The sequence below is a fragment of the Mobula hypostoma genome, chromosome 13, assembly GCF_963921235.1.
Source record: "Mobula hypostoma chromosome 13, sMobHyp1.1, whole genome shotgun sequence".
Classification (NCBI taxonomy): Eukaryota; Metazoa; Chordata; class Chondrichthyes; order Myliobatiformes; family Myliobatidae; genus Mobula; species Mobula hypostoma.
In genome coordinates this window covers 24,012,167-24,033,030 of record NC_086109.1, presented here as the reverse complement: position 1 = coordinate 24,033,030, position 20,864 = coordinate 24,012,167, and the positions used below count along the sequence as shown (strand labels likewise).

The following is a 20,864-nucleotide window of genomic DNA, read 5'->3' as shown; positions in this document are numbered from 1 at the left end:
CTACTCCTGCACCTACTGTCTATTGTCTCCCCTCCCACCTCCCTTATTTTAGATAGGATTATGCCGCTGCAGTTACCGCACATCAGGAGTGAATGAAATGAACATTTAGATCTCTTTCATATACGTTGAAGAGTAGCGATGTGGACCGATATCCCGTGACTGCAGTGTCCACAGAAAGGAATGCAGGCCTGTCCATAGCAGCACCTCCCAGATGGGTATATTCAAAAAGGACAAGAGAATCAGGCCCCCGCGAATGATATTGCCCCCCAGGTCACATACTCCAAAGGTCATCGACCTGAAACCTCTGTCTCTCTTCCCACAGGTGTGGTCTAGACATCCGCGGAGTACTCCCAGAACATTTTGTCTGTATTATTTCCCAATGGTTAGGTTAAATGTGGAATTTACCACAGAAGCGATTATTTTAAAGGTAGCTGAAGACAAGCCACTCAAACATATGAAGGAGAAAGAAACAGGCTATGATGAAAAGAGACTGAAAATGAAGTCAAGTGGAACAAAATAGAATGGGCCTTCTGGGCCAAATGGCCTAATCACATGTTGTAAATATGATGTAGTTTTATTTTAGGCATTATCATTTACTTTAACAATTTATTATCATGCCTTTATTTTTTTAAGATCACAAATAGAGAAAACTGTCCCCTTGGAACAGAGCAAAGCAATCTGATCGTATCTAAGTATTCTCAGAAGTACTCTACAAGGTGTCAGTCATTGCATTCTTTCTATTAGCTGCATTGTTGAGTTGGTGTTTTATGGCCTGGTGCATAATTGTAGAATTTTATTTAGCCAATTAGCTGAGATGTGCAAACAGTCGATCTGTTAACAGTATCTCTACCAGTAAGCGCTCTCAGGTACTGACCTCATTAGTGAAGTGATTTAGGCAGACACAGGGGAGTGGTAATGGGGACACAGGTACCAGGGGAGACAATAATTGGATACAACATTTAACTATAATGCAGGCTTTCTCCCACAGACACCTCCTGTGGTATCTGATTTACAGGATCTCACTTCATCCTGGAGTGGGATGGGATTTAGAAAAAAAATCCCATCTTGATCCTCTTTCATTTAACCCATTGAATACCAAGGAGGAACTTCAAAGGAGCAGGTATGGTATCAGTAAGGTAGAACATAAGGCCATTGAGCATAAAATAAATTGCTGAAGTATTTCTCAGGAATTTTATAAACTGTTGTTTTCATAAATAAAGCAAGCAAAATGCCGGAAACCCTCAGTGGATCAAATATTAATAGTAACGAGAAGCAGACAGTTCAATGTTGCAGGCTTGGCGATTTGTCAAAAATAGAAAAAAATATTGAAGTAGAAGGCATTAAGAGTGGAACAAAGCAAAGGCTGAATAGCGAAGTAAGCATAGGTACATAGACACACGTGCACACACAAATGCACATATTCAAACACAAGTTTATACAATCATGGCTCCTTATGTATAAACAATTACGCACGTACTGTATATGCATACATATAATCCATTTGGAGAGATACCTTGCATATGTAGCATGGTGGTTAACAGAACGCTTTACATTACCGGTGACCCCAGTTCAATTCCTGCCACTGCCTGTAAGGAGTTTTTATGTGACCATGCAGGTTTCTTCTGGGTGTTCTGGTTTCCTCCCACAATCCAAAGATGTATCCCCTATCCAGTTAATTGGTCTTTGAAAATTGTCCCATGATTAGGGTAGGGTTAAATCAAAGAATCAATGAGCAGCCTGTCTCAAAGAGCCTACTCTGCATCTAACAAACTAACTAACTAAATATATATATATTTTTCCTCCCTCACCTCTTATGGGTGGTGTGTATGTGTATTTTTCCCGCAATCTCGGATCCTCGACCAGTCCTGGGAGTTTAAGGGTTCGGCACAGTATCCTTGCTGTTCCTAGTAGTGTGCTCTTCTGGATCGCGATCTCACATGTTGTCCTCGGGATTTGTTGGAGCCACTCTCCCAGTCCAGGTGTCACAGCTCCAAGTGCTCCTATCACCACTGGGATTACTCTGGCTTTAACCTTTCACATCCTTTCTATCTGCTCTTTCAAGCCCTAGTATTTCTCCAGCTTCTCATATTCTTTCTTCCTGACATTCCTGTCATTTGTGATTGTCACATCAATTACTATTGCTTTCTTCTGTCCCTTCTCCAGTATTATTATGTCTGGTTGGTTGGCCAGTACCTGCTTATCAGTCTGTATGTGGAAGACCCACAGGATCTCAGCTCTGTCATTCTCCACTATCTTCTTGGGTGTTTCCCATTTGGATTTGGGAGTGCCCAATCCATACCCCGCATAGATGTTCCTGTACACAATTCCTGCAACTTGGTTGTGCCATTCGGTGTAGACTGCCCTGCCTCCATCTTGTGCCCTGATACTATATGCTGGATGATTTCAGCAGATTTACACATACATATATGTATGTGAGGAAATGTGCACATATAATCTTGGAAATATGAAAGCAGAAGTATGTATGCAAACATATGAACACATCCTCTTACTAAAAGATACATGGGTTACATACAGATACAAACTGGTACATACACGCTCATACTCCACTCACCTATTCAATCAAATAGCATCAGGAGAACATGGAATAATGTGTAAAGTGTCTGAATGTTTTAATGGCGGAAATGTTATTAACAAAGCCCACACTGTGACTTAAAAACAAAGATGAGAGCTTTAATACCAAATGATTGCTGGAAAGTAAAGCAGTGTGGATTAGCAAGCATGGGCAGCATAGGTTGCTGCATCCCAGCTCCAGTAACGTACCCCAGTGTTCTGATTGTGCAGAGTTTGCACAGCCTCCCTTTAAACCTCGGTTTGGTTCTCTCCCACAGCTCAAAAATGTGCTGGCAGGTTAATCGGTTGCTGTAAAATTTTCCTTTAACAGATGAGTAGTAGGAAAGAGTTGAGGAGCACATGAGAGACAATTCTTTCACTCACCCTTTCTTTTTCTCTGAATAAATATTATACTCCTCCTCATTTTACATATCTCTCTAATATTTCTCCATAATATCCTGTGTTTAATGTTTCTCTATGAGTCTACGAATTCTTGTTCCTTGTGGGCTGGTCTCTGTAAGGCTGGGTAGGGGATATGGTAGGAAGCTGTGGAATACGGTTGGAATGTTGGCTCTGTGCTTTGTGTTTTCAGCAAACAATGGAATATAGTTACCATTCTGACAGTTGTAGGTAATCTCTGTATTTTCAACATTCTCTTCAGGAATCCCTAGATGATAAAAATCCAAGGTCCAGTTAATTCACCCTTTATTATGCTGCTAGGTGCAAAATGCAAGGTTAATAGAGTTGTTGTTCATATTGATCAATGTCTCTCTGTTAATCTGCAACAAACATTGACTTGAGGATATCTCAAGTGTGGCAAATGGAGTACCGTGTAGGGAAATGTATGGTCATGCACATACAGGCACAAGCTAAATAAAGTGGGAGTGAATTCCGAAATCAGATGTGCACAGGGATTTGGGATCTTAGTACAGGATTTTCTAAAGTTTAACTTACAGGCTGAGTTGGTAGTAAGGAAGGCAACTGCAATGTTAGCATTCATTTCGAGAGGACTAGAATATAGAAGCAAGAATGTAATACTGAGGCTTTGTAAAGCATTGGTCAGACCACATTTGGAAAATTGTGAGCAATTTAGATTAGATTATGAGAACACTCAGTCCTTGTTTATTGTCATTTAGAAATGCATCCATGCATTAAGAAATGATACAATGTTCCTCCAGAGTGATATCACAGAAAAACAGGACAAACCAAAGACTAACACTGACAGAACCACATAATTATAACATATAGTTACAGCAGTGCAAAGTAATACCATAACTTGATGAAGAACAAACCATGGGCACAGTAAAAAAAAAGTCTCAAAGTCCCGAGTCGATCGACTCTCGAGTCCCCAATAGCAGGCGGTAAAGGGAGAAACTCCCTGCCATAAGCCTCCAGGCACCGACAACTGCCGATGCGTTGGAAGCACCCGACCATAGGCGACACTGAGATCAGATCGTCCGTCCGAAAACTTCAAGCCTCCGACCAGCCCCTTCGATACAGCCTCCTGAGCGCCATCCTCAACCAAGCGCCTTCGACCTTGTCCCGGCCGCCGAATCAGGCAAAGACAAGGATTTGGGGCCTTCTTCTCCGGAGATTCCGGACCACACAGTAACAGCGGCAGCAAAGCGGGCATTTCAGAAGTTTCTCCAGATGTTCCTCCGTACTCTCACGTCTGTCTCCATCGAATCAGAATTGTGCATGGTCCCCTACTTGACAGATAACAGACATCACAAGTGAAGTGGCCGCACGCGCTGCGTCGCGCTGGCATCTTCTCCTCCTCCTTTAAAAACCCATATCTAAGAAAGGATGTGCTGACATTAGAGAGGATCCAGAGAAGGTTTACGAGAACAATCCTGGAAAAGGAAGGGTTAATAGAGGAGGGAGGAGAAGATGGCAGCGCGACGCAGCACACATAGCCTCTCCGGTGAAATTATATTGTATTTGTTAAATAGGGGCTGTGCACAATTCTGATTTGATGGAGACAGCCGTGAGAGCACAGAGGAACATCTGGAGTAATTTCTGAAATGCCCAGTTCGCTGCCGCCGCCACTGTGCGATCGAGAATCTCCAGAGGGAAGGCCCCAAAATCCTCGGCTTTGCCTGCTGCTGGCAACCGGGACTGGGGTCGAAACGTTCGGCAGAGATGGTGCTCAGTGCTCGGTGTCGGAGGGCTGGTTAGAGCTTGAAGTTTTCGGACGACTCAGAGTCGGACTGTGGTCGGGTATGGCAGGGAGAGTTTTCTTCCTTCTCCTGTCTGCGTGAGATGTGGGACTTTTGAGAGACTTTGAACTTTTTTACCGTGCTCATGGCCTGTTCTTCATCAAGCTACGTTATTGCTTGCACTGTTTTAACTATATGTTTATGTAGTTTTTGTCAGTTTTTAAGTGTTGGTCAGTCCTGTGTTTCTGTGATGTCACACCAGAGGAATATTGTATCATTTCTTAATGCATGCATTACTAAATGACAATAAAAGAGGACTGTGTGTCCTCATAATCTAATAATCTAATATATGATGAGTATTTGACGACTCATGAATTCATGGGCTTAGAAGAATAAGGGGAATCTCTTTGAAACTTAGTGAATATTGAAAGGCCTAGATCAAATGGATATGGAGAGGATTTTTTTTCAAATAAACGGAGTGTCTAGGACCCGAGAGCAAAGCCTCAGAATAGAGGGACGTCCCTTTACAGCAGAGATGAGAAGGGATTTCTTCAGTCAGAGTATGGTGAATTCATTGCCAGAGACAGCTGGGGAGGCCATGTCATTGCATATATTTAAAGTGGAGGTTGATAAGTTCTTGATTAGTAAGGGCATTAAAGGTTAGGGGAGAATGTGGTTGAGAAGGAAACTAAATCAACCATAATTGAATGTTAGAACAGGCACGATGGGTAGAAAGGCTGAATTCCACTCCTATGTATTATACTCTTACGGTCAAGTGGTTTAAATTTGAAAACTTATCACATCATATTTTTAACTATTAAAATATTGAACTCAAAGTATGTTTTTATTTCAGTAAGTTTTCAAGTGAATGAATCAATATTAATTTCTTCCAGCAGTATCTATACAGCTTGTTCCTCGGTTATACCCAAAAAATTGGAGCAGGATTAGACCATATCGTCTCTCAGCCTACTCCATTATTCAGTTTGATTATGACAGATCTGTGTTCTCAACTCCATTTTCCTGGCTTATCCCCACAAAGAAAATCAAATAAATCTGCTGATACTAGAATCTAAAACAAAACCAGAAGTGCTGAAAGAATTCAGCCAGTCAATCAGCATCTATGCAAAGAGAAACAGTTAATACTTTGGGTCAATAACTCTTTCTCAAAGCTGAGGGGATTTATTTATTTAGAGAGACAGATGAGAACAGGCCCTTCCAGCCCATCGAGCTGCAACTCCCAGCCTCTGACCTACTTACCCCTAGCTTAATCACAGGACAGTTTACAATGACCAATTAACCTACTAACCAATACGCCTTTGGACCGTGAGAGGAAAGTGAAGCACCCTGATCAAACCCACACGGTTCATGTGGAGAACATGCAAAATCCTTACAGCCGCGCCGGAAATAAACTGGAATAACCTCACGCTAACCGCTACACCATCGTGATGCCCCCTACCATGGAACAATGGAGGGATGTCAGTTTTCAAAGTAGAATTGGGGAGACGGTGTGAGTCATAAAACTAAAGACTACGTGGAGATTGGTTGAGATGGATAAGATGATAAGGAGCATGAGCAGTAAACATCAGTGAGACACTTTAAGGAAATGAGGAGAGCAAGGGACATAAGTATAATAATGGGAAACAATATTTACCAAAAGTTGTAAACTTTAATGTTTGTTTCAGGAGATTGCAAAATCCATAGATGCAAGATGTGGTCCTTCTAGTTTATGTTAACAACTTTGAACTGCTTCAAAGATCGCTTGATTTCAGCACTGAACATTGTTAGTAACCATCCACATCTTCTGGAGTAGAGAATTCGAAAGAATCATAAACTTACTGAATGAAATCTTTTATCTTGACTGTGAATATCTGACCTCTCCTCCTGAGACTATAGCCGGTAGTTCTGGATCTTTTTTTTTGCTGGAGGAAATAGCCTACCAGAATCTACTTGTTAAACCCTCTAATATATTTCAATGGGATCACCTCAAATTATTCTAAATTCCAGAGTATATTGGCACGTAGAATTGCTTCATTATCCAGCAAACCTCCATTGCACTGCTCTATTCTTCGTTAGGCTAGGAGACCAAAGATACACAATACCCTAGGTGTGATCTCCAGGTTTCAATAGACTATGCTGGTCCTTCTCTCCAACCCCACTTCAATAAAATACTGTGTACCACTTGCCTCTCTAACTGCTTGTTGTACCTTCACTTTACCTTTCTGTGTTAACTAGACAAAGACACACAAATCTGCAAAAGCAGGCCAGCTTTCTGAATGGAGAAGCTCTTCTGTTTTCCTGTTTTTGTAAAGGAAATGAATAATTAACCCTAACCCTTTCTGTACGTTTACCCCATCCACCAGCATCTTACTGTCTATATCCCTCTGTAAAATCTTTGTATCTACTCGTGTCACTATTTGCGATATGGCTTTGGCAGATTAGTGTGGTCTTCTGAGGCTGACTTATGAAAAGTTTGAAGGTGGGTAATGAGTAGAGGACAGGGAGAAATACTTTTGTGATGAAGCCACCAAATTGCTGCTTATACTCTGAGCTCACCGCACAACAGTTATGAGTGGGTAGTCTAGATGCTTCTTGTGGTTTTTTTCTCATTATAGTCTATGATTAAATTCAGTGCAGTACTTTAACTCAATATATAACTCTGCAGGCCTGAACCACTCAGACTTACCAAACAGGTTTGGCATGTTTTTCAAACCAATGTGAATGCTCCTCCATAGTTACCCATATGATTCACTGATTATTGTGGTTTCTAGTGTTAATTTCTGTCTAATCTTGTGATTCGCTTTCTGGAAACTCTATTCTCACTTTTTTTTTCTTCCTGGAAGGAATGTCAATTGACCCCCATTGCTACTCCTGCCAAGATGGATTAGATTTAAACAGGATTTTGTAATAAATGTTATTCATAAATTGAAACTCTAAGCAAAATTTTGGAGTTCAAGCATTTGCAATTTGAGAAAGTGGAAGAGTGAGGTTAACGAGTTTTTATTTGATGCAATGTTAGAGAAATAAATGTGCCAAGTCTATTGGAAATCCAGTTGAATATTAGGTTTCAGTTTATTGTTTCATCTCCTTATTTTTCAAAGCCATATTGGCCTCATCTACTTTTGTAACCACTTCCAGTCCCAAATAAACTCTGAGATTTCTATCTTCCTTCAATTTTGCTTTCTGCATACCTTCACCATTGACAGCCTTGTCTTTTTTTTCACCTCAGCTTTAGGCCTGAAAGTTCCTCTCTAAATTTGCTGTCTCCCTTCCCCTGTCTCCTCCCTTGAACGTACATCTTTTATCTGGTGGTTCTTTTAAAGTTCAATGGCTGGATTAAGATATTCTTTGACACAGCATGGAAATGGGCCCTCTGGTCCCGAGCCTGCCATGGCCATTGAACAGCCATTTTTATTAATGCTGTACGAATCCCATTTTATTCTCCACACATTCTCATCAACATCCTTCAAACTGTAGCAGTCTCTTACAAACTAGGGGAACTTTGCAGTGGCCAATTAACCAAGGGGCCAACACATTTTTGGAACTAGGTGGAATACAGAAATTCTGGAGGAAACCAATAAAGGGGAGAACATACAAGCTCCACAAACAAAACTGGAGGTTATGATTGAATCTTAGTCACTGAATAGACTAGAGGGCATGTCCTATGAAGATAGATTAAGCAAGCTACAGCTCTTCTGTTTGCAGGTTTGGAGGATGAGAAGTGACTTAATAGAGGTGTACAAGATGATAAAAGGCATAGGTCAGAGTCTTTATCCCCAGGGCAGAAATGCCTAATACAAGGGGGCATAACTTTAAGACAATTGGAGGACTGTCAGAGGTAGGCTCTTTATGTAGAGAGTGGTGGTACGCAGAACACTCTGCCAGGATTGGTATTAACGGCAGATACATTAGGGGCATATAAGAAACTCTTAGATAGGCACATGGATGATAGAGAAATGGAGGGCTATATAGTAGGAACGGGTTAGAGCAGGTTAAAAGTCTGGCACAAGAGCTGCATTGTGCTGTAATGTTCTGCGTTCTACGAATCTGTGCGGTAGTAACTCTACTAGCTCCATTGCCGCGCTACACATTTTTTTCTTATAATAGACATTGCCCATTTTAGGAGAATTTGAGTTAGCCCCATATCAATCAGGCATGTGAAAAGCTCCATCAAATACTGTACATGCGATGAGATTTTGTTGGCAGAGCTTACAATCAGTTTTGTATGTGGAAAAGCAACTGGGTCTTTGCAAGACAGAGGCATCTTGCTATCGATCCATTGACACAATTCTGCAACTGCTGTTAGCACATTGCAATCTGCAGCAGTATCCTTCCTGGTCTATATCCCATGTCTACATTCTTGGGTAGAACTATTTTGAAGAGAACCAGATTCAGCTATTTTACCTCTGTTGTTAACCCTCAATCAGCATGAGCAAAACTGCAAGTACCAATTCGTTATTGCTGTTTCTGGTGGATTGCTGAGCACCAAGTTTCTGTGTGTTTTCAATATAATAATGATTCCAAAAAGTACTTCATTGATCATAACTTCTTGGGATGTCCTGGGATCCTGTAAATGTTAATATATCTTGTTTCCCTTTTAATAGTAAAAGGCTTGGATTACAATATCTTACATTTAAAGTGCATCCTTAATACATTGAACATTTTTAAGTAGAAGAAATGGCAGGCAAAATCCTGACCAAAGCAGGTGAGCATAAAATTGCCAAAGTGGTGGGCTTGAGGAAACACCCTACAGGAGGAGAAGGAGAAGGATTTGGAGAGGGAAATACAAAAGGATAGAAGCTGAAGGCATGACTTATAATGTTGGAACAATAAAATTCAGATCGAAGAACGTAGCAAGAATTGAAAGAGTGTAGAAATCACAGAGTATAGGGTTGATAGGAGGTGTATTCTAACTTCTCATTCTTTAGCCTTTGGCTGAAAGGAGTCTGGGAGTTCTGAATGGCTGCCCAAGGTGCCCATGACGAGGGAGCATCAGCTGAAGGAAACAGCCATTGCTTTGAGCATAACGCCATGGTTAATTTCTTTGCCACTGTGGCTGGTTAACCTCTGTCTAGTGGCAGAAACATCTCACTGCAACAGCGAGCAGTGCTGAGGGTCACACAAATTGTTTTCACGCTCCGTCACCAGTTTCCTTTAATTAGTTCATTTGCAATTAGATCCCTTTGTTCCTAACATGTTAGAAAAGACATCAAAGGAAAGTGTTTGTATGTTTGCCAACTCTCCGACACATGAGAGGATTGAAAAATAACTAGGACTGATAAAAGGAGGCAGATTTGTGGAAATAACTGATGTAAACACACACTTATCTTTTCTTCTGACTAAAATCATTAGACTGTTACAAATAAAAGAAACTACTGCCAGACACAGTTTGATAATCTAGTCCTCTGCGTGCTTTGGGCCACCTTGCTGTGGGTAATAATTTAGTGACGTCGAAGAAAATACGGCAAGCTTTGTTAGGTCAGCATATGATAAGGTCATGGAGCTCAGCAGGATGAACATGATTGAGATGCAGATCAGCCCTGATTTAATTGAATGACGGATTGTGGTTGTGGGACTGAATGACTTCCTTTTGCTTCTGTGTACCTAAGGCTGAGGCACTATGATCTAAAGTAGGATTTGATGAAGCTTAAATCCCTCGCAGTGACAAAGATAAGGATTAGCCATATTTGTCACATGTACATGTTAACATCAAAACATACAGTGAGATGCGTCACTTGCATCAATCAGTGAGAATGTTGCTGGGTAGCCTACAAGTATTGCCAGTTTTCTGGTGCCAAAATAGCATGCCCACAACTCACTAACCCTAACCCGTACCTCACTGGAATGTGGGAGGAAGATAGAGCACCCAGAGGAAACCCATGTGGTCTCAGGAAGAATTTACAAACTCCTCACGGGAAGTAGTGGGAATTGAACTCGGATCGGTGATTGCTGACTATGTAATAGCATTACATGAACCACTATGCTACCATGCTGAGGGGAAGAATAAGCAAGAGGTTATAACTGGTACTAAGGATTAGATTAGATTAGATTATAAGGACACGCAGTCCTCTTTAATTGTCACTTAGTCATGCATGCATTAAGAAATGATAAAATGTTTTTCCAGAACGATATCACGAAAACACATGACAAACCGACTTAAAAACTAACAAAAACCACATAATTATAACATATAGTTAAAACAGTGCAAAACAATACCGTAATTTGATAAGAACAGACCATGGGACAGTAAAAGTCTCAAAGTCTCTTGAAAGTCCCATCATCTCACACAGACGGTGAACCTCCAGCGCCGCCAACTTGCCGATGCAGCATCCTGGAAGCATCAGACCACAGTCCGACTCCGAGTCCGTCCGAAAACTCCGAGCCTCCGACCACCACTTCGACACCGAGCACTGAGCACCATCTCTGCTGAGCGCTTCGACCCCGGCAACAGGCAATAGGCAAAGCCGATGATTTGGGGCCCTCGTCTCTGGAGATTCTCAATCACGCAGTAGCAGCGGCAGCAAAGCAGGCATTTCAGAAGTTACTCCAGATGTTCCTCCTCGCTTCTCACGGCTGTCTCCATCAAATCTGGATTGTGCACGGCATCCTACTTCACAAATACGATAGTCATTCGGAACGGCCGCGCGCGTTGCGTCGCGCCGCCATCTTCTCCTCCCTCCAGTGACAGGAAGGGCAAGCTTAAAAAAAACGTTAAGAAAATAGAGAAAGAGTTAGCTGCTTTAGAATCAAGTCAAAGAATAGTAAGTTCTTGAGAGTCAGTGTGAGCTTCATGATGGTGGAAGATTACACCTCAAACCAATCTTGTCCAAACACCTTACAACACAGCCAGAGCAAGGTTATCCAAACTGAAACAGCAATAACCAAGGCATCTGTAGTCACTTAAATATTGCTTCTCTCTGCCCAAGACTGAAATAATTCAAGATTACATCACAACCAACTAAAAAGACCAGATGGAGATACTATCTCCACCAAGAAACTGAACTGCTGGAACTACTCAGTGCATCAGCAGCAACTGTGGAGACAAAGGGTAGGCCAATGTATGGGGTCAAGAGCCTGCATCAGGACGGAGAGTGTAGAGTATATAGAAATGAGACAGAGAGGCTGGTAGGTGATAGGTGGAACCAGATTAGGGGAGTGGGATGGGGTAGGATGAGCAGATGGAGCTCGGTGATGGAGCAGGGCTGGTAGGTGATGGGTGAGTCATAGGGTCATACAGCACAGAAACGGGCACTTCAACCCATCTTATACATGTAGGACAAGGTGTCAACACTTGGCCTATGTCTCTTCCTAATCATGCAGCCGTGTAACTGCGTTTTAAACACTGTAATTGTACTTCCTCTGCCATCTACTTCCATATTCGCGCAGACGGAGGTAGGTGGAGGAGCGGGGGGGGAAGCATAAAGACAGAAGCTGGAAGGTGATAGATGGAGACAGATAAGGGAGGAATGATGAACTGTTTCAATGCTCCCTTCCCACAGCGAGAGCCTTCTGCTCCTTCCACCACCACCACCACCCACACACTCTCATCTGGTTCCACTTACCACTACCACCCTCTGTCGCACCCCTCTCTTTCACTTCTATATACTGACTATATTTACACTCTCATTTCTGATGTAGGATCTCAGCCTGAAACATAACGTAGAAACATACAGCACAATACAGGCCCTTCAGCCCACAAAGCTGTGCTGACCTTGTCCCTACCTTAGAACTACCTAGGCTTTACCCATAGCCCTCTATTTTTCTAAGCTCCATGTGGCCATACGGGAGTCTCCTAAAATACCCTATCGTTACTATCCCTTTCCCTCCACAGCTGCCTGATCTACTGAGTTCTTCCAGCAGTTTCCTTTGTGCTTCAGTTTCAAGCTTCTGCAGTTACTTGTGTATCTGTGTCTGCAGTCACTACAAACTCAGTGCCGAATGCAGACAGTGCCAGCGAGAACATGTCAGCCATTCATTCTGGTCAAATTCCAGAGTCTTCGGCACCTGGTTGCATCTTCATCAAACACCATCTGCCAGACTGAGAAATCAATTTGCTCCTCCCTGCTCAAGTACAATAGAGGATGGACAATTAGTGCTCTTCTTCCTGTGCATTGGACCATAAGGACCATTGTTTTCTGTGTGTGTGTGTGTGTGTGTGTGTGAGAGAGAGAGTTGGTTATCACTTGGGGGAAGTTAGTCCAGTACTTCACCCGCATGAGAGGGAGGCAGGAAATGAAACACAACACAATATCACAAGCTGTTCATTGAGGAGGGTTAATAAAACCAGCCTTTGCTCCATGTTCACACATGTGAACACACACACACACACACACACACAAAGATACATTCTCTGTTGTTCATGAACACCCACACTCGATATTAAAAGAGTGGGCTCATATTTATTGTGTTTACACGGTGTGTTCAAACTTCTGGAGTTTGAACGATGGTAAATTCTTGGTGATGTTGATAGACAGTGCCCCTTTGTTCAAGGTAAAGGAACAGAGTAGCAGTACTGTGTTTCAGAACCAAGCTGTGCAATGTTGCTTAAGAGGAAGGGGTGAGGTCATTCTCCTTTCTGTAATCACCAATGACGAGCAGAAACCAAGAGAAGCTATCTGTTCCCCTGTGAATCCCAGATGAGATCATTGTTATGAAGTCACTGGCCTTGCAGATGGTGAGGGTGGGGGAAAAGAAAGGACAAAAAAAATTCTCCAGAAACCACAGATTGTCACCCAAGCATTCATTCTGAATTCTGAAATAAAACACAAGCAAATAGCCCTTAGTGCTGGCTTAACACACCAGGCCATCTCAATGCGGTTGCAAGAGACTTCACTGTGGAGGTCAGACAGGTTGTGAGTAGGAGTCTGGCAATCAGTCGATTAGCCAAACTGAAACCAGATGTTTCTGAGCATTCTGTGGGATTTGTTTTCACTATCCCATAATGGCTGGATAATCATTGCATAACGAGCAGAGAAATTGGTTTGCATGTTTCCCTTCTCAGCTGACGCAGCAAGTACTGCCCATAAACTCGTCACTTTAATAAAACCCCTCCACTCAAGAAAATACACAAATAAGCATTAAGGTATTTCAGACTGACAGCAGAAAAGTGTAGCTTGAAATTGAGATAGAGAAAAGGTTTTAAGAACAAAAGAAGTGAAATGATGTGGTGATCATTTTACTGGTCTCTTGAAGTTTAATCCCCAGAAGGGCAATCTGAAACTTTGAAGTGAACTTTAAAATAAATCGTTATCAGTAAATGTAGTTAGGAGCTTATCAAATTGTCATAAAAATCTAACTGATTCACAACTGCCTTTCAAAGAAGGAAGCTTGCTGATCTTACTCATGCCGTGCCAATATATGACTACCATCCCTAAACACACTTTAATCTTAACTCACACACAAAATGCTGGAGGAACTCAGCAGGCCAGGCAGCATCTATGGAAAAGAGTAAACAGTTGACGTTTTGGGCCAAGACCCAGTCCTGATGAAGGGTCTCGGACTAAAACGTTGACAGGTTTCTCTTCTCCATAGGTGCTGCCTGACCTGCTGAGTTGCTCCAGCATTTTGTGTGCATTGCTTAGATTTCCAGCATCTGCAGACTTACTTGTGGTTGTATTTAATCTTGACTGTTCTTCAAATAGAGTTATCTCTTAATTTTGGTTGAGAGATGTGCTGCAAATTTCCAGTGTGAACTTGAGTTTCAGAGCTCCAAGCTAGGTCATTGATTCGTGGCCCTGATCAAATCCCATTGATTTCCTCATCTCAACTGCAAGGCAACAACTCCTGATCCTACGAGCTATAACTACTGTTAAGTTCATGAGGTTGACATTGAGCATGATGGTATTAAAGAGAAGACAGTAATCAGCCACCATCTTTACATCTCAGCATTCATTTCCAGTGTTTTCAGTGAAATAAAAATTGACTGTGGGTGGGGTAGGGGGTAGGGAAAGCATGGTAGTGGTGGAGCACATTGGGGGAGTGATGGGAGGTGAGTTGTGACAGCGTTGGCTGTAAGTCGTTTATGTCTGAGGTGCATGCAATTGAACAGCCATTTGAAGACTCAGTTTCTAAACCTTCTGTGCCTGTTAGCTACTTGAGAGGAGTTAAAGTTTTATTTGTTGAACAATACATTGCTGTCAGCAGGGAGTCAAAGAAATAATTTATGTTAGCTCTGAAGATGAGAACTGACAAATCTATATTGAGACAGAATATATATATTAAATCCAAAACAGAGATTCTCAGAAATTTGTATCCCATTGCAACCCTGAAGACCCACGTTAGCTCTCATGTTAAATGGGTTGGTCTAGTCACAGCTATGGACAATGCGCTGGAACGACTGGATGATCATAGGTGCCTATGCTTTTGAAACTCATAACTTAACTGTCCTTTGAACAGTTGTCAACAGATGGAATTTAATCCCAACAAATGTGAGGTGATGCAGTTTTGGAAGTCAAATTCTGGTAGGACATATGGAGTAGATGGCAGGGACCTTAGGAGCATTGATGTACAGTGGAACCATAAGACCATAAGACAGGGGAGCAGAATTAGGCCACTCGGCCCCTTGAGTCTGTTCTGCCATTCTATCATGATTTATTTATTATCCCTCTCGACCCCATTCTCCTGCCTTCTCCTGGTAATCTTTGACAAGCTGATTAACCAAGAACCTATCTACCTCTGCGTTAAATATCCTCAATGACTTGGGCTACATAGCTGTCCATGGCAATAACTTCCACAGATTCACCACCCTCTGGCTAAAGAAATTCCTTCTCATCTCTGTTCTAAATGGAAGTCCTGTGTCCACCATTGCTAGACTTACCTACTACAGGAAACATCCTTTCCACTTCTACCCTGTCTAGGCCTTTTAATATTCAATAGTTTCAATGAGATCCCCACCCCCTCATTCCTCTAAACTTCAGCCAGTACAGGCACAGGGCCATCAAATGCTCCTCATGTGTTAACCCTTTCATTTCTGGAATCAATCTTGTGATTCTACTATTGACCCTCCCCAATGCCAGCACATCTTTTAAGGGACCCAAAACAGCTCACAATACTCTAAGTGTGGTCTGATCAATGCCTTATAAAGCATCAGCATCACATTCTTGCTTTTGTATTATATTCCTATTGAATTGAATGCTGACATTGCATTTTCCTTCCTTATTACAGATTCAACCTGTAAGTTAACCTTTGGGGAATCCTGCACAAGGTCTCCCAAGTCCTTTCATACCTCTGATTTTTGAATTTTCTCCCCACATAGAAAATAGTGTTCGCCTTTATTCCTTCTACCAAAGTGCATGACCATACACTTCCCTACACTATATTCCATCTGCCACTTTGCCCATCCTCCCAATCCTGCAGGCTCCCTGCTTCCTCAACACTACCAATCCCACCACCTACCTTTGTGTTGCCTGAAAACTTGGCCACAGAGCCATCAATTCCACCATCCAAATCGTTGACATAGAATGTGAAAAGAAGAAATCCCAATATCCACCCCTACAGAACACCACTTGTCACCAGCTGCCAACCAGAGTAGGTCCCTCTTCGCCTCCTGTTGATCTACCAATGTTCTATCCATGCTAGCACCTTTCCTGTAATACCATGGGCTCTAGTCTTGTGAAGAGCATTGGAACGTAATTCCATAGATCAATAAATGGCAACACAAATGGATAGATTAGGTGAAGAATACCTTCAAAGGCCAAGGTAATGAGTATAAGGTTTGAGACATAATAAAACCTTGGTTAGAATACACTTGGAGTATTGTGTACAGTTTTGGTCACCACACTGCAGGAAGAATGTGATGTCAGTAGAGAAGGTACAGAATACCTTGCCTGGAATGGAGGCTTGTATTTATAAGGAGAGACTGTATAGGCTGAGGTTATTTTCACTGGAAAGTAGGATGCTAAATGGGTGGTGGGATGGAGTTACGTCTCGATCAAAGGAGGTATAAGGCATTCCTTCCCTCTGCTAACCTGCAGGTCATCCTTGGGCAAGGTGTAGCACCTGCCTAGCCCCCCCGATCAAGGTCATGAGAGCCCATGAGAGCAGGTGATGGACGGTCGCATGAACAGCTGGTGCATATCGCAAGTCCTGGTTGTGCGACCACTGACGCCAGGCAGACAATCTCTGAAGGGCATTGATAATGGTTGGGGTCACCCATCTTGTAAAGACACAGCGCAAAGAGGGCAATGGCAAACTACTTCTGTAGAAAAATTTGCCAAGAGCAATCATGGTCACGAGACCATGATCACCCATATCATACGACACGGCACATAACATAAGGGGTGACTGAATGGAGGGACATACGGTAGATAGAATTTCTTCCCAGGGCAGGGTAATTCAGAAATAGAGGACAAGGTTTAAGGCAAGAGAGGAGAAATTTAAAAGAGATCTGATGGGTAAATTTTTCATATAATGAGCTGACAGAGGAAGACACAATTATAGTGTTTAAAAGGCAGTTGGACAGAGACTTAGATAGGTAAAGGCCATAGGCCTATTGTAGCCATGGAATTAGTGTAGATAGACATCTTGATCTGCAGGGACAAGATGGGCTGAATGGAGTCATTCCCGTGCTCTGCAGTTCTATGATTCTATGATTAAGACTTCTAAATAATCTGAACAGAAAATACAGGAAACACTCAGAAAGATCAAGCAGAGTTTGTCGGAAGAGAAAGTTTCTGCTGCAATTTTTCAGATTTCCAGCATCTGCAGGATTTTGATGTTAATTAGCAATCAACTGAGCTCTTCTCTTTAAGTACTCTCTGTTTTAATGTGGGAATCATGGCAGTTAACTTGCAGGTAGCAAGCTCCCAGAAACACCAATGAGATAGCAACCAGATAATCTACTTTGAGTGCAGAGAGGGAAAGGAGGAAGGGCTGGCTTTGCTTCCTCTCCCTTCACTTTCTCCAAGTCCACGATTTCCCATGGTCTAATTGTGGAACAGCATCCTGGGCTGAATGGTCTCCTCCTATCCTGTCTTATTGGTGCCAGCAGCGATCCCCAGTTAAAGCCAATGGACTGGCTGAGGCTTCTTCCTAGCAGCCTGATCAGTACAATGCTACAAGCTTAATCTGTGTTAAGAAGCACACCTTGGGAGCTGGTCAAATAGCAGCGACTGAGGCAAAATAAGTGAAAACAATCTCAACATGAGCTCACCCCACTGAAACTTCAGCAGGCCCTTCTAGCAGTCTATTGGACCTTCCCTCATCCTCAAAGAAGGCCGTTTTCTTAAAAGCTCTCTCTCAAGATACAGGTTTTACTGACAAAGCCGACATTTATTGCTTGTTCCAATTGCTGCAACTTAAGCATAAGAAAAATAAGCAGGAGAAGCCATTTGGCCCATTTCTCCTGTTCCACCCTTCAATAAGATTGCAGCTGATTTTTTCTTCAGTGCTGCTGTCCTGAACTAACCCATATTTCTTCATTCCCACAATATCTGCAATCAGGCAGTTAAAACTCAGTCACATTCATGTGGAATTAAAGTGACACATAGACCCAAGCAGGATTGAAAGAGCATGGGTTATTTTCTTTCCCCCAGAAGGTATTAATGATTCCCTTTAGATTTTTACCATAGTATATTCTAAGCGTGATTTTACTGGGTTTATTTAGATGACCCATCTCGACTTCCAGCAATATGATTTAGGCCTTTCCAAGTCAGGATTGCATGAGATTGTAGAGTGGGTAGGGTCTCCTCATTAATCCTTGTCCTTTCTCTGACCCACCACCTTACCCCTGATTCATACCTCAAAGGCAGCATCAGCCAAGATCATCAATATGTGGGAGATGCATTTCCTGCAAACTCACACATTTGTAGAAAACATTTACTTTGAAAACACTTCTCAGAGCCAAAAAATTCAGAAAATTCATTTATGATAAAATAATTTCCATGCTCATTCCTAGTCTGTTAAGTCATTAGAAAAAATGGAGCCAAGACTTTAACAAAGCATTCTTTATTACTAGTGCTGAAATTCTCAGTTGTAATAGAATATGTTTGAGCTTTAATATGCATACTGGTTATACTTTAAGATCAGCGATAAACTGTTCATTTTTGTTATGGTATGAGTTGGTTGGCATCCATCTGTCTCGAAAGACAGTGGGTGATTACCATCACCATCACAAGCCTGCGCGGAAGGTATAGAGATCCTGAGATGCCCAGTCATCAAGATGCCCCTCTCGGCCTCACCAGTGTAGTCCAAAGGAAAGCTTTTGAAGCAATACGTTTGGCACCAGCTTGGCTGCAGGAGCTGCCAGAAGGATGTTCAATGACGTTCAGCCACCTTAGGGGCTCCAACCCATATCTGCTGTCTGGCTTTACTCTCGCAGTCTTCATCTCTCCCAAGGCTGCCCATAAGGCAGTGGGGCTACTTACCCATAACCAGGGGTCTGGTTAATGGGTACCAGGGTGTGTCCACATGCCGGTGGGTTTGTGTGCAGGGGCTAGACCTCCTCCCCATCCTCTGTAGTTCAGCCTGAGTCCAAAAGGAGTTCGGTTTCTTTGTGTTGCCGGCAAGGAGGCACTGAATGAAGCTTGCTGTTGGAGGAGCTATGTACCGGCAGGGAGAGACTCACACACCGAATTCTCCCTTTCGCAAGACTGCTAACCAGCAGTGGAAGCGAGAAGCACTACCCACTTCACTACCATACTAAATTCATCACAACCATTTTGACACCAGTATGAGTCAGGTAGAAAATTTTTAAAAAAACCTGGTAGCTGATAAGGAATTGGGGCATTATGCCATAGCCAGTAAGAGAAAATGTAGTCAGTAGAATAAAAAGGAGCACATTGAAGGGAGAGAAAAGATCATTGGTTTAAATCACATTGAATTCAATGCAAGAGGCTTGACAGGTAAGGTGGATGAACTCAGGGCATGATTGACTGGGAACTGTGATTACATAGTCATAACAGGGAAGGGTGAGGGAAGGGCAGGACTGGGAGCTCAATGTTCCAGAATGCAGATGTTACAGGCACAACAGAGGTGTCGGTCAGAGATGAGGAGGAGTTGCCTTCTTGATGAAAAAGGACATAACAATGGCCATTGGAGAGAAGATTCTTGGGGGAATCATCCAATGAAACCATTTGGGTAAAACTTGGACATGGTCACTCTGATGGGATTGTATAATAGGATCCCAATAATCAGCTGCAGCTGGAGGAGCAGGTAATGTAGAGAGGCTACAGTTATTTGGTAAACATAAATAAGTTAGCGTTAGTGGGAGAATTTAACTTCCCTAATATTGAGTAGGCTAGCCATTGTGTAAAAGGCTTGGATAGAGTATTATTTGTGAAATGTGCCAAGAAAGCTTCTTTTATCAATATATAGAGGGAACTACTAGAAAGGGCAAAACACTGGACTTCCTTCAAGGAAATGAGACGGGACAAGTGGAGGAAATATCTGTTGGCGAGCACTTTGGGTCCAGTGATCATAATTCTGATGGTTTTTAAATAGTAATGGAGAAGGATATGACTAGTTCACAGGCTAAGGTCCTGAACTGGGGCACAGCAAATCTTGGAGCCATTAGGTGTGAGTTTGCAGTGGTTGATTGGGCGAGGTTCCAGGAAATGGAGCATCTGCCAAGTGGGGGGGCCTTTAAAAGTGGGCTGTCAAGAACTCAGTGCCTGCATGTTCCTGTTAGCGTGAAGGGGAAGGCTGGTTGGTTTTGGGAACCCTGGTTGACAAGAGATATTGAGGTTTTGGTTAAGAAGAAGAACAAAGCAGATGCTGGACATAAGCAATTTGGAACTAGTGAATCTCTTGATGACTGTAAGAAATGTAGGAGTGCACTGACAGTCAGAGAGAAATTAGAAAGGCAGGAGAAGATATGAGAAAGATCTGGCAGGCAAGGAGTGGCAAAATCTCAATAGGTTCCATTGATATATTAAGAGTAAAGGAATAGATCCTCTTAAAGATCAGTATGGGCATCTATGTGTAGAACCAAAGTAAACGGGTGATATTTTTAATGGAGATTATTCCCTTCAGTTTTTAACTGTAGAAAAAATGATGGAAACTAAGGAAATGACTGATGTTCTCCTAGAACATGTGTAAATTAGCTGGGATGAGGTATTGGTAGCCTTAAAGTGCATTAAGCTAACTAAACTCCCAAGGCCTGACTTAGTGCATTGCTGGATTTTGTGGGAAATTGGAGAA

The 20,864-nt window shown here is 42.4% G+C and overlaps 1 protein-coding gene across 2 annotated transcripts in view; it reads left to right on the top strand.

Moving 5' to 3' along the window:
* Positions 1-20,864, top strand: part of foxp4 (forkhead box P4) — a 398,372-nt gene that overhangs the window by 330,340 nt on the left and 47,168 nt on the right. The window lies entirely within an intron of this gene.